Source organism: Danio aesculapii, chromosome 2 (assembly GCF_903798145.1).
Source record: "Danio aesculapii chromosome 2, fDanAes4.1, whole genome shotgun sequence".
Classification (NCBI taxonomy): Eukaryota; Metazoa; Chordata; class Actinopteri; order Cypriniformes; family Danionidae; genus Danio; species Danio aesculapii.
The window spans coordinates 12506879-12516494 of NC_079436.1; the positions used below are offsets into that span (position 1 = coordinate 12506879).

Sequence of the window (9616 nt, forward strand, 5' to 3'; positions counted from 1 at the left end):
GAAATGTATTGAGATTAATTAAAGACTTTGGTATCTTTCTCTTTGGCAGATTGGCATGGAGCATGTGGAGGAACAGGGAAACACACGTCAGTAATGAAAAGTGCATCGTAATAAATCAGGAACTGCCTTACATTAAGTTGAATCAAATTAACTTCATAAAACATTTTAAAATTATATACTTTAATTTTTACAGTGTCACAGAAGGGACGGGATTCAGGCAATTATTATAAACAAGGTTTATTTACAGGATGGCAGGTGAGTAGAAGCAGGAAGCATATTGATGCAGATAATAGTCCATGAACATAAACTGGATATTTGACTGTGCAGGCTTAGAGACAGAGACCACAGATGGCGAACAGGATGAAGACCTGACGAGGAACCAGGAGACACCACATTAGGAGAGACATGGAAGACACAGGAGATGTAAGTAAACTGGTATCTAAGAATCAACACTGACAGTGTATAGGCAGTTCAGTCCTTTCTTTACTAGCGAAGGTGTCCAGTTTTTCTTTTTCAGGTAATGGAAGAGAGCAGGCAGAAGAGGGAGACTCACAAGAGCATCGATGGACATTTATCTTAAAAATGCTGGAGAACAGCAGGACTCTATCAGTGCTGTCTTTAGGTGCGTCCCAAATCACATACTTATACACTATTCTGTTCCATTTTGTAGTATAAATAGTGTAAGTAGTGCGTTCAAAAAAGATTGCTCTTTAAGCGCACTATAAATTCCCGCATGATGCACTAATTTAACCGTTAAACTGTTGGACCATTCACAGACTTAACAGCGCAGTTTTGATCACGTAGTGGAAGGGGTTGAGCTGTCAGGTGCTTAAGTTTGATTACTTTATTATGGATTATGAAAGCAAAATTCTCCTCTGAGAGTGATTATGCTGCTTCCTGATGGTGAATGCGGTTATACTCATGGCAAGTATTATTTGATAGTTTGGTCATTTGTTTCACTAATTTGGCAACCGTCAAACATCATCTGGGAAACGGTTTGAATTTGCGGTTAATAAATGTAAATAGTAGTGTTTTATTTGGGACAACACTACATCCATATACTATACTGAGTGTGTAAGTGCATAAGTACATAGTGTCTAAGTTCTTAGTGTATAGTGTGCCATTTGGGACGCAGCTTTTGTCTTTTGCAGCTTGGATTGGAGCAGAAGAAGGAGACTCACAATGGAAATGGTGGAGATATACTGAAAGACCTGGAGCTCAGGAAGCAGGTAGTACTCCTTGAACAGATTAAACAATGGAGTTAGTCTCCAAAGAAATGTATAGAGATTAATTAAAGACTTGATATCTTTCTATTGTATTTTGCAGATTGGAATGGAGCACATGGAGAAAAAGAGGAATCACACACCTCAAAAATGACTGGAAATTGATGGTCAGGAACTTCAGAAAGTCAGATTAATGAGTGGATGGATGGACGTCCTTCCAAGATACAGGAGTGGTGGTTGGTATAGATGGTTAACTAGGCCTTGTCTGTGTCAGGTTTTTTCAAGTAGTGGATAGAGAGCAGGCAGAAGTGGGGGAATCTGACAAGAGCACCGGTGGAGAACAGCAGGCAGGGCTTTGTTGGGGCTGTCTTTGTCTTTTGCAGGTTGGAGTGAAGCAGAAGAAGGAGACTTACAAGGGGAACAGTGGAGAAATACTTGAAGACCTGGAGCTTAGGAAGCAGGTAGAACTGCTTGAACAAACTGAACAACAGAGTTAGTTTCAAAAGAAATGTATTGAGATTAATTAAAGACCTGATATCTTTCTCTTTGACAGATTGGCATGGAGCATGTGGAGGAACAGGGAAACACACGTCAGTAATGACAAGTGCATCGTAATAAATCAGGTACTGCCTTACATTAAGTTGAATCAAATTAACTTCACAAAACATTTTAAATTATATACTTTAATATTTACAGTGTCACAGAAGGGACGGGATTTAGGCAATTAATATAAACAAAGTTTATTTACAGGATGGCCGGTGAGTAGAAGCAGGAAGCATATTGATGCAGATAATAGTCCATGAACATAAACTGGATATTTGACTGTACAGGCTTAGAGACAGAGACCACAGATGGCGAACAGGTTGAAAACCTGATGAGGAACCAGGAGACACCCACACTAGGAAAGACATGGAAGACACAGGAGATGTAAGTAAACTGGTATCTAAGAATCAACACTGACAGTGTATGGGCAGTTCAGTCCTTTCTTTACTAGCGAAGATGCCGAACACTGAGTGAATGTGAGTCTTTATAGTGCTGTGATGATGAGGGTGATGATTGTCAGGTGTGTCTAATTAGACTCAGGTGAGGGTGCTCGTGGTGCTTCAGTGGGTGAAGAATCTGATCTTACTGTAACAGTAAGTGATGGTCTGGAATTTTCTTCAGATACACACAGATAGATACAGTATTTTCTGTTTGTTTGTATGCTTCATTTGTATATTGCGATCTAATTTAACATTTGCAGATTGTTATTTGTTATATCGTCAGATAAACTGATCTGTTATACTGTATTTGTATGCTGTCAGCTTTAACACATATTGAATATTACTGCAGATCGGATAGATTACCTGGCTGTTGTATTATTTATTTGTAGTTTATGCTGTCGGCCTGTACAACATTTTAGCTATTTATTGTTATTTGTTTTTGACAGTTTTACTATTAATTGTAACACATTTGTCTATTCTAAGTTTATAGATTGCCTGTCATCTTGTAGAGTATTTACTTATAGCTGTGAAATATCATTTGTTAGTGTTAGAACAGAACCAGACTGGAGACAATGGCAGATAAAACTTCCAAAGAATAGTATTAAAATAAATTAATGACTTGACATTTTTCTATTGTATTTTGCAGACTGGAATGCACCACATGGAGAAAAAGAGGAATCACACACCTCAGCAACGAGTGGATGGTCAGGAATTTATTTAAAAAAAATCAGATTGACGGGTGAATCGATGGACGTCCTTCCAAGATGAAGGAGTGGTGGTTGGTATAGGTAGTAATTAGGCCTTGTCTGTGTCCAGTTTTTCTTTTTCAGGTAATGGAAGAGAGCAGGCAGAATAGGGAGACTCACAAGAGCATCGATGGACATTTATCTAAAAAATGCTGGAGAACAGCAGAACTCTATCAGCGCTGTCTTTAGGTGCGTCCCAAATCACATACTTATACACTATTCTGTTCCATTTTGTAGTATAAATAGTGTATGTAGTGCGTTGAAAATGATCGCTCTTTAAGCGCACTTTAAATTCCCGCATGATGCACTTATTTAACCGTTAAACTGTTGGACCATTCACACACTTAACAGCGCAGTTTTGATCATGTAGTGGAAGGGGTTGAGCTGTCAGGCGCTTAAGTTTGATTACTTTATTATGGATTATGAAAGCAAAATTCTCCTCTGAGAGTGATTATGCTGCTTCCTGATGGTGAATGCGGTTATACTCATGGCAAGTATTATTTGATAGTTTGGTCATTTGTTTCACTAATTTGGCAACCGTTAAACATCATCTGGGAAACGGTTTGAATTTGCGGTTAATAAATGTAAATAGTAGTGTTTTATTTGGGACAACACTACATCCATATACTATACTGAGTGTGTAAGTGCATAAGTACATAGTGTCTAAGTTCTTAGTGTATAGTGTGCCATTTGGGACGCAGCTTTATTCTTTTGCAGCTTGGATTGAAGCAGAAGAAGGAGACACACAATGGAAGTGGTGGAGATATACTGAAAGACCTGGAGCTCAGGAAGCAGGTAGAACCGCTTGAACAGATTAAACAATGGAGTTAGTTTCCAAAGAAATGTATAGAGATTAATTAAAGACTTGATATCTTTCTATTGTATTTTGCAGATTGGAATGGAGCACATGGAGAAAGAGAGGAATCACACACCTCAAAAATGACTGGAAATTGATGGTCAGGAACTTCAGAAAGTCAGATTGATGGGTGCATGGATGGACGTCCTTCCAAGAAACAGGAGTGGTGGTTGGTATAGATGGTTAACTAGGCCTTGTCTGTGTCAGGTTTTTTTCAAGTAGTGGATAGAGAGCAGGCAGAAGTGGGGGAATCTGACAAGAGCATCGGTGGAGAACAGCAGGCAGGGCTTTGTTGGGGCTGTCTTTGTCTTTTGCAGGTTGGAGTGAAGCAGAAGAATGAGACTCACAAGGGAAACAGTGGAGAAATACTTGAAGACCAGGAGCTCAGGAAGCAGGTAGAACTGCTTGAACAAACTGAACAACAGAGTTAGTTTCCAAAGAAATGTATTGAGATTAATTAAAGACCTGATATCTTTCTCTTTGACAGATTGGCATGGAGCATGTGGAGGAACAGGGAAACACATGGATGGATGCATGGATGGATGTCCTTCCAAGAGGAAGGGGGTGGTGGTGGGCATAGATTGTTAGATAGATGTCTTCTCTGTGGCTGTTATTTACATTGTAGGTAATGGAACCACAACAGGCAGAAGAGGGAGACTCACAAGTGGAATGGTGAATATTTATCTGTAGAACAATGGAGAACACTTTGTTTATTTCTGGAGATCAGCCAGCATGTTGAGCTCTGTTAGTCTTGTTTTTGTCTTTTGCAGATTAGACTGGGGGATGTGGAGAAATGGGAATCACACCTCAGCAATGACTGCAAACTGATGCTCTGGTTAGGTATTTTTTGGATTGATGGATGAATAGATTAATGAATAAATGGATGGCTGGTCGGATGGTAAATAGATGTCCTTCCAAGAGGAAGGGGGTGGAGGTGGGCATAGATTGTTAGATAGAGGTCTTCTTTGTGGCAGTAATTTAAATTGTAGTTAATGAACAAATAACAGGCAGAAAAGGGAGACTCAGAAGAGCATCAGGAGCAGGAGACTCACCAGGGGTGTCGCTAGACCCTATTTACAGAGGCACATGCCCCAGTAAATGGGGCAATGTAGTAAATAAAGCAACGTAGTATAATCAAAAACCAACTGACGCATGTGTGCAGAAAACCATTCTTGTGCGCCTCACGCACCGCTGCTTTTGCTCCTGGTGTAAATTCGCACCTGTCTGCAAAACTAATGTATTAGGAATATGATTATGATCATATTTTGACTAAACATGGCTCCTGTAAGATGAAGCACAAAGGAGAGATGATGAGTCAGGGAAGTTAGACTTAATAACTTTATTTGTCCGCTATCAGACTTGGATCTCAGACAAAAGATAATTCTAAACATTTTTGTTTTGTGTTCTGTAGAATTCTCATATGAAATTAAAATTCATGCAAAAGATTTGTTTAGAAGATCTTAAATCACTCCAGTTTTGTCTTTGCATTGGATCGATTTCTGTTATTTATTTAGAATAATATTTGTATAATAATAATACTTTTATAATAATAATACTTTTATTTATTTGTAATATAATTATTGGGTCGGTGGGATTGAGGGTGGGCCCATTCCCTAGTACAGTTTTATGTTTAGAAACACCCCTGAGACTCGCTAGGGGAACAGTGGAGATATACTGGAAGACCTGGAGCTCAGCAAACAGGTAGTACTGCTTGAACAGACCGAACAGAGTTAATTTCCAAAGAAATGTATTGAGATTAATTAAAGACTTGATATCTTTCTCTTTGGCAGATTGGCATGGAGCATGTGGAGGAACAGGGAAACACACGTCAGTAATGACAAGTGCATCGTAATAAATCAGGAACTGCCTTACATTAAGTTGAATCAAATTAACTTCATAAAACATTTTTAAATTATATACTTTAATTTTTACAGTGTCACAGAAGGGACGGGATTCAGGCAATTAACATAAACAAGGTTTATTTACAGGATGGCAGGTGAGTAGAAGCAGGAAGCATATTGATGCAGACAATAGTCCATGAACATAAACTGGATATTTGACTGTGCAGGCTTAGAAACAGAGACCACAGATGGCGAACAGGTTGAAAACCTGACGAGGAACCAGGAGACACCCACACTAGGAGAGACATGGAAGACACAGGAGATGTAAGTAAACTGGTATCTAAGAATCAACACTGACAGTGTATGGGCAGTTCAGTCCTTTCTTTACTAGCGAAGATGCCGAACACTGAGTGAATGTGAGTCTTTATAGTGCTGTGATGATGAGGGTGATGATTGTCAGGTGTGTGTCTAATTAGACTCAGGTGAGGGTGCTCGTGGTGCTTCAGTGGGTGAAGAATCTGATCTTACTGTAACAGTAAGTGATGTTCTGGAATTTCCTTCAGATACACACAGATAGATACAGTATTTTCTGTTTGTTTGTATGCGTCATTTGTATATTGCGATCTAATTTAACATTTGCAGATTGTTATTTGTTATATCGTCAGATAAACTGATCTGTTATAATGTATTTGTGTGCTGTCAGCTTTAACACATATTGAATATTACTGCAGATCGGACAGATTACCTGGCTGTTGTATTATTTATTTGTAGTTTATGCTGTCGGCCTGTTCAACATTTTAGCTATTTATTGTTATTTGTTTTTGACAGTTTTACTATTAATTGTAACACATTTGTCTATTATAAGTTTATAGATTGTCTGTCATCTTGTAGAGTATTTACTTATAGCTGTGAAATATCATTTGTTAGTGTTAGAACAAAACCAGACTGGAGACAATGGCAGATAAAACTTTCAAAGAATAGTATTATGATAAAGTTATGACTTGACATATTTCTGTTATATTTTGCAGACTGGAATGCACCACATGGAGAAAAAGAGGAATCACACGCCTCAGCAACGAGTGGATGGTCAGGAATTTATTTAAAAAAAATCAGATTGATGGGTGAATCGATGGACGTCCTTCCAAGATGAAGGAGTGGTGGTTGGTATAGGTAGTAATTAGGCCTTGTCTGTGTCCAGTTTTTCTTTTTCAGGTAATGGAAGAGAGCAGGCAGAAGAGGGAGACTCACAAGAGCATCGATGGACATTTATCTAAAAAATGCTGGAGAACAGCAGAACTCTATCAGTGCTGTCTTTAGGTGCGTCCCATATCACATACTTATACACTATTCTGTTCCATTTTGTAGTATAAATAGTGTAAGTAGTGCATTCAAAAAAGATCGCTCTTTAAGCGCACTTTAAATTCCCGCATGATGCACTTATTTAACCGTTAAACTGTTGGACCATTCACACACTTAACAGTGCAGTTTTGATCACGTAGTGGAAGGGGTTGAGCTGTCAGGCGCTTAAGTTTGATTACTTTATTATGGATTATGAAAGCAAAATACTCCTCTGAGAGTGATTATGCTGCTTCCTGATGGTGAATGCGGTTATACTCATGGCAAGTATTATTTGATAGCTTGGTCATTTGTTTCACTAATTTGGCAACCGTCAAACATCATCTGGGAAACGGTTTGAATTTACGGTTAATAAATGTAAATAGTAGTGTTTTATTTGGGACAACACTACATCCATATACTATACTGAGTGTGTAAGTGCATAAGTACATAGTGTCTAAGTTCTTAGTGTATAGTGTGCCATTTGGGACGCAGCTTTTGTCTTTTGCAGCTTGGATTGGAGCAGAAGAAGGAGACTCACAATGGAAATGGTGGAGACATCCTGAAAGACCTGGAGCTCAGGAAGCAGGTAGAACTGCTTGAACAGATTAAATAATGGAGTTAGTCTCCAAAGAAATGTATAGAGATTAATTAAAGATTTGATATCTTTCTATTGTATTTTGCAGATTGGAATGGAGCACATGGAGAAAAAGAGGAATCACACACCTCAAAAATGACTGGAAATTGATGGTCAGGAACTTCAGAAAGTCAGATTGATGGGTGCATGGATGGACGTCCTTCCAAGATACAGGAGTGGTGGTTGGTATAGATGGTTAACTAGGCCTTGTCTGTGTCAGGTTTTTTTCAAGTAGTGGATAGAGAGCAGGCAGAAGTGGGGGAATCTGACAATAACACCGGTGGAGAACAGCAGGCAGGGCTTTGTTGGTGCTGTCTTTGTCTTTTGCAGGTTGGAGTGAAGCAGAAGAAGGAGACTCACAAGGGGAACAGTGGAGATATACATGAAGACCTGGAGCTCAGGAAGCAGGTAGAACTGCTTGAACATAAGCATGTGGAGGAACAGGGAAACACATGGATGAATGCATGGATGGATGTCCTTCCAAGTGGAAGGGGGTGGTGGTGGGCATAAATTGTTAGATAGATGTCTTCTCTGTGGCTGTTATTTACATTGTAGGTAATGGAACCACAACAGGCAGAAGAGGGAGACTCACAAGCGGAATGGTGAATATTTATCTGAAGAACAACGGAGAACACTTTGTTTATTTCTGGAGATCAGCCAGCATGTAGAGCTCTGTTAGTCTTGTTTTTGTCTTTTGCAGATTAGACTGGGGGATGTGGAGAAATGGGAATCACACCTCAGCAATGACTGCAAACTGATGGTCTGGTTAGGTATTTTTTGGATTGATGGATGAATAGATTAATGAATGAATGGATGGCTGGGCGGATGGTAAATAGATATCCTTCCAAGAGGAAGGGGGTGGAGGTGGGCATAGATTGTTAGATAAAGGTCTTCTTTGTGGCTGTAATTTAAATTGTAGTTAATGAACACATGACAGGCAGAAAAGGGAGACTCAGAAGAGCATCAGGAGCAGGAGACTCACCAGGGGTGTCGCTAGACCCTATTTACAGAGGCACATGCCCCAGTAAATGGGGCAATGTAGTAAATAAAGCAATGTAGTATAATCGAAAACCAACTGACGCATGTGTGCAGAAAACCATTCTTGTGCGCCTCACGCACCGCTGCTTTTGCTCCTGGTGTAAATTCGCACCTGTCTGCAAAACTAATGTTTTAGGAATATGATTATGATCATATTTTGACTAAACATGGCTTCTGTATAATGAAGCACAAAGGAGAGATGATGAGTCAGGGAAGTTAGACTTAATAACTTTATTTGTCCGCTATCAGACTTGGATCTCAGACAAAAGATAATTCTAAACATTTTTGTTTTGTGTTCTTTAGAATTCTCATATGAAATTAAAATTCATGCAAAAGAATTGTTTAGAAGATCTTAAATCACTCCAGTTGTGTCTTTGCATTGGATCGATTTCTGTTATTTATTTAGAATAATATTTGTATAATAATAATACTTTTATAATAATAATACTTTTATTTATCTGTAATATAATTATTGGGTCGGTGGGATTGAGGGTGGGCCCATGCCCTAGTACAGTTTTATGTTTAGAAACACCCCTGAGACTCGCTAGGGGAACAGTGGAGATATACTGGAAGACCTGGAGCTCAGCAAACAGGTAGTACTGCTTGAACAGACCGAACAGAGTTAATTTCCAAAGAAATGTATTGAGATTAATTAAAGACTTGATATCTTTCTCTTTGGCAGATTGGCATGGAGCATGTGGAGGAACAGGGAAACACACGTCAGTAATGAAAAGTGCATCGTAATAAATCAGGTACTGCCTTACATTAAGTTGAATCAAATTAACTTCATAAAACATTTTAAAATTATATACTTTAATTTTTACAGTGTCACAGAAGGGACGGGATTCAGGCGATTAATATAAACAAGGTTTATTTACAGGATGACAGGTGAGTAGAAGCAGGAAGCATATTGATGCAGATAATAGTCCATGAACATAAACTGGATATTTGACTGTA

At 38.9% G+C, this 9616-nt stretch overlaps 1 long non-coding RNA gene across 1 annotated transcript; it reads left to right on the forward strand.

The window, feature by feature from the left end:
* The first annotated feature begins 530 nt into the window (after positions 1–530).
* LOC130237597 (uncharacterized) lies at positions 531–1408 on the forward strand. Its single transcript, XR_008838558.1, has 3 exons — positions 531–622; positions 1152–1229; positions 1327–1408. It is a non-coding gene; the product is annotated as an uncharacterized LOC130237597 (long non-coding RNA).
* Positions 1409–9616: the final 8208 nt, after the last annotated feature.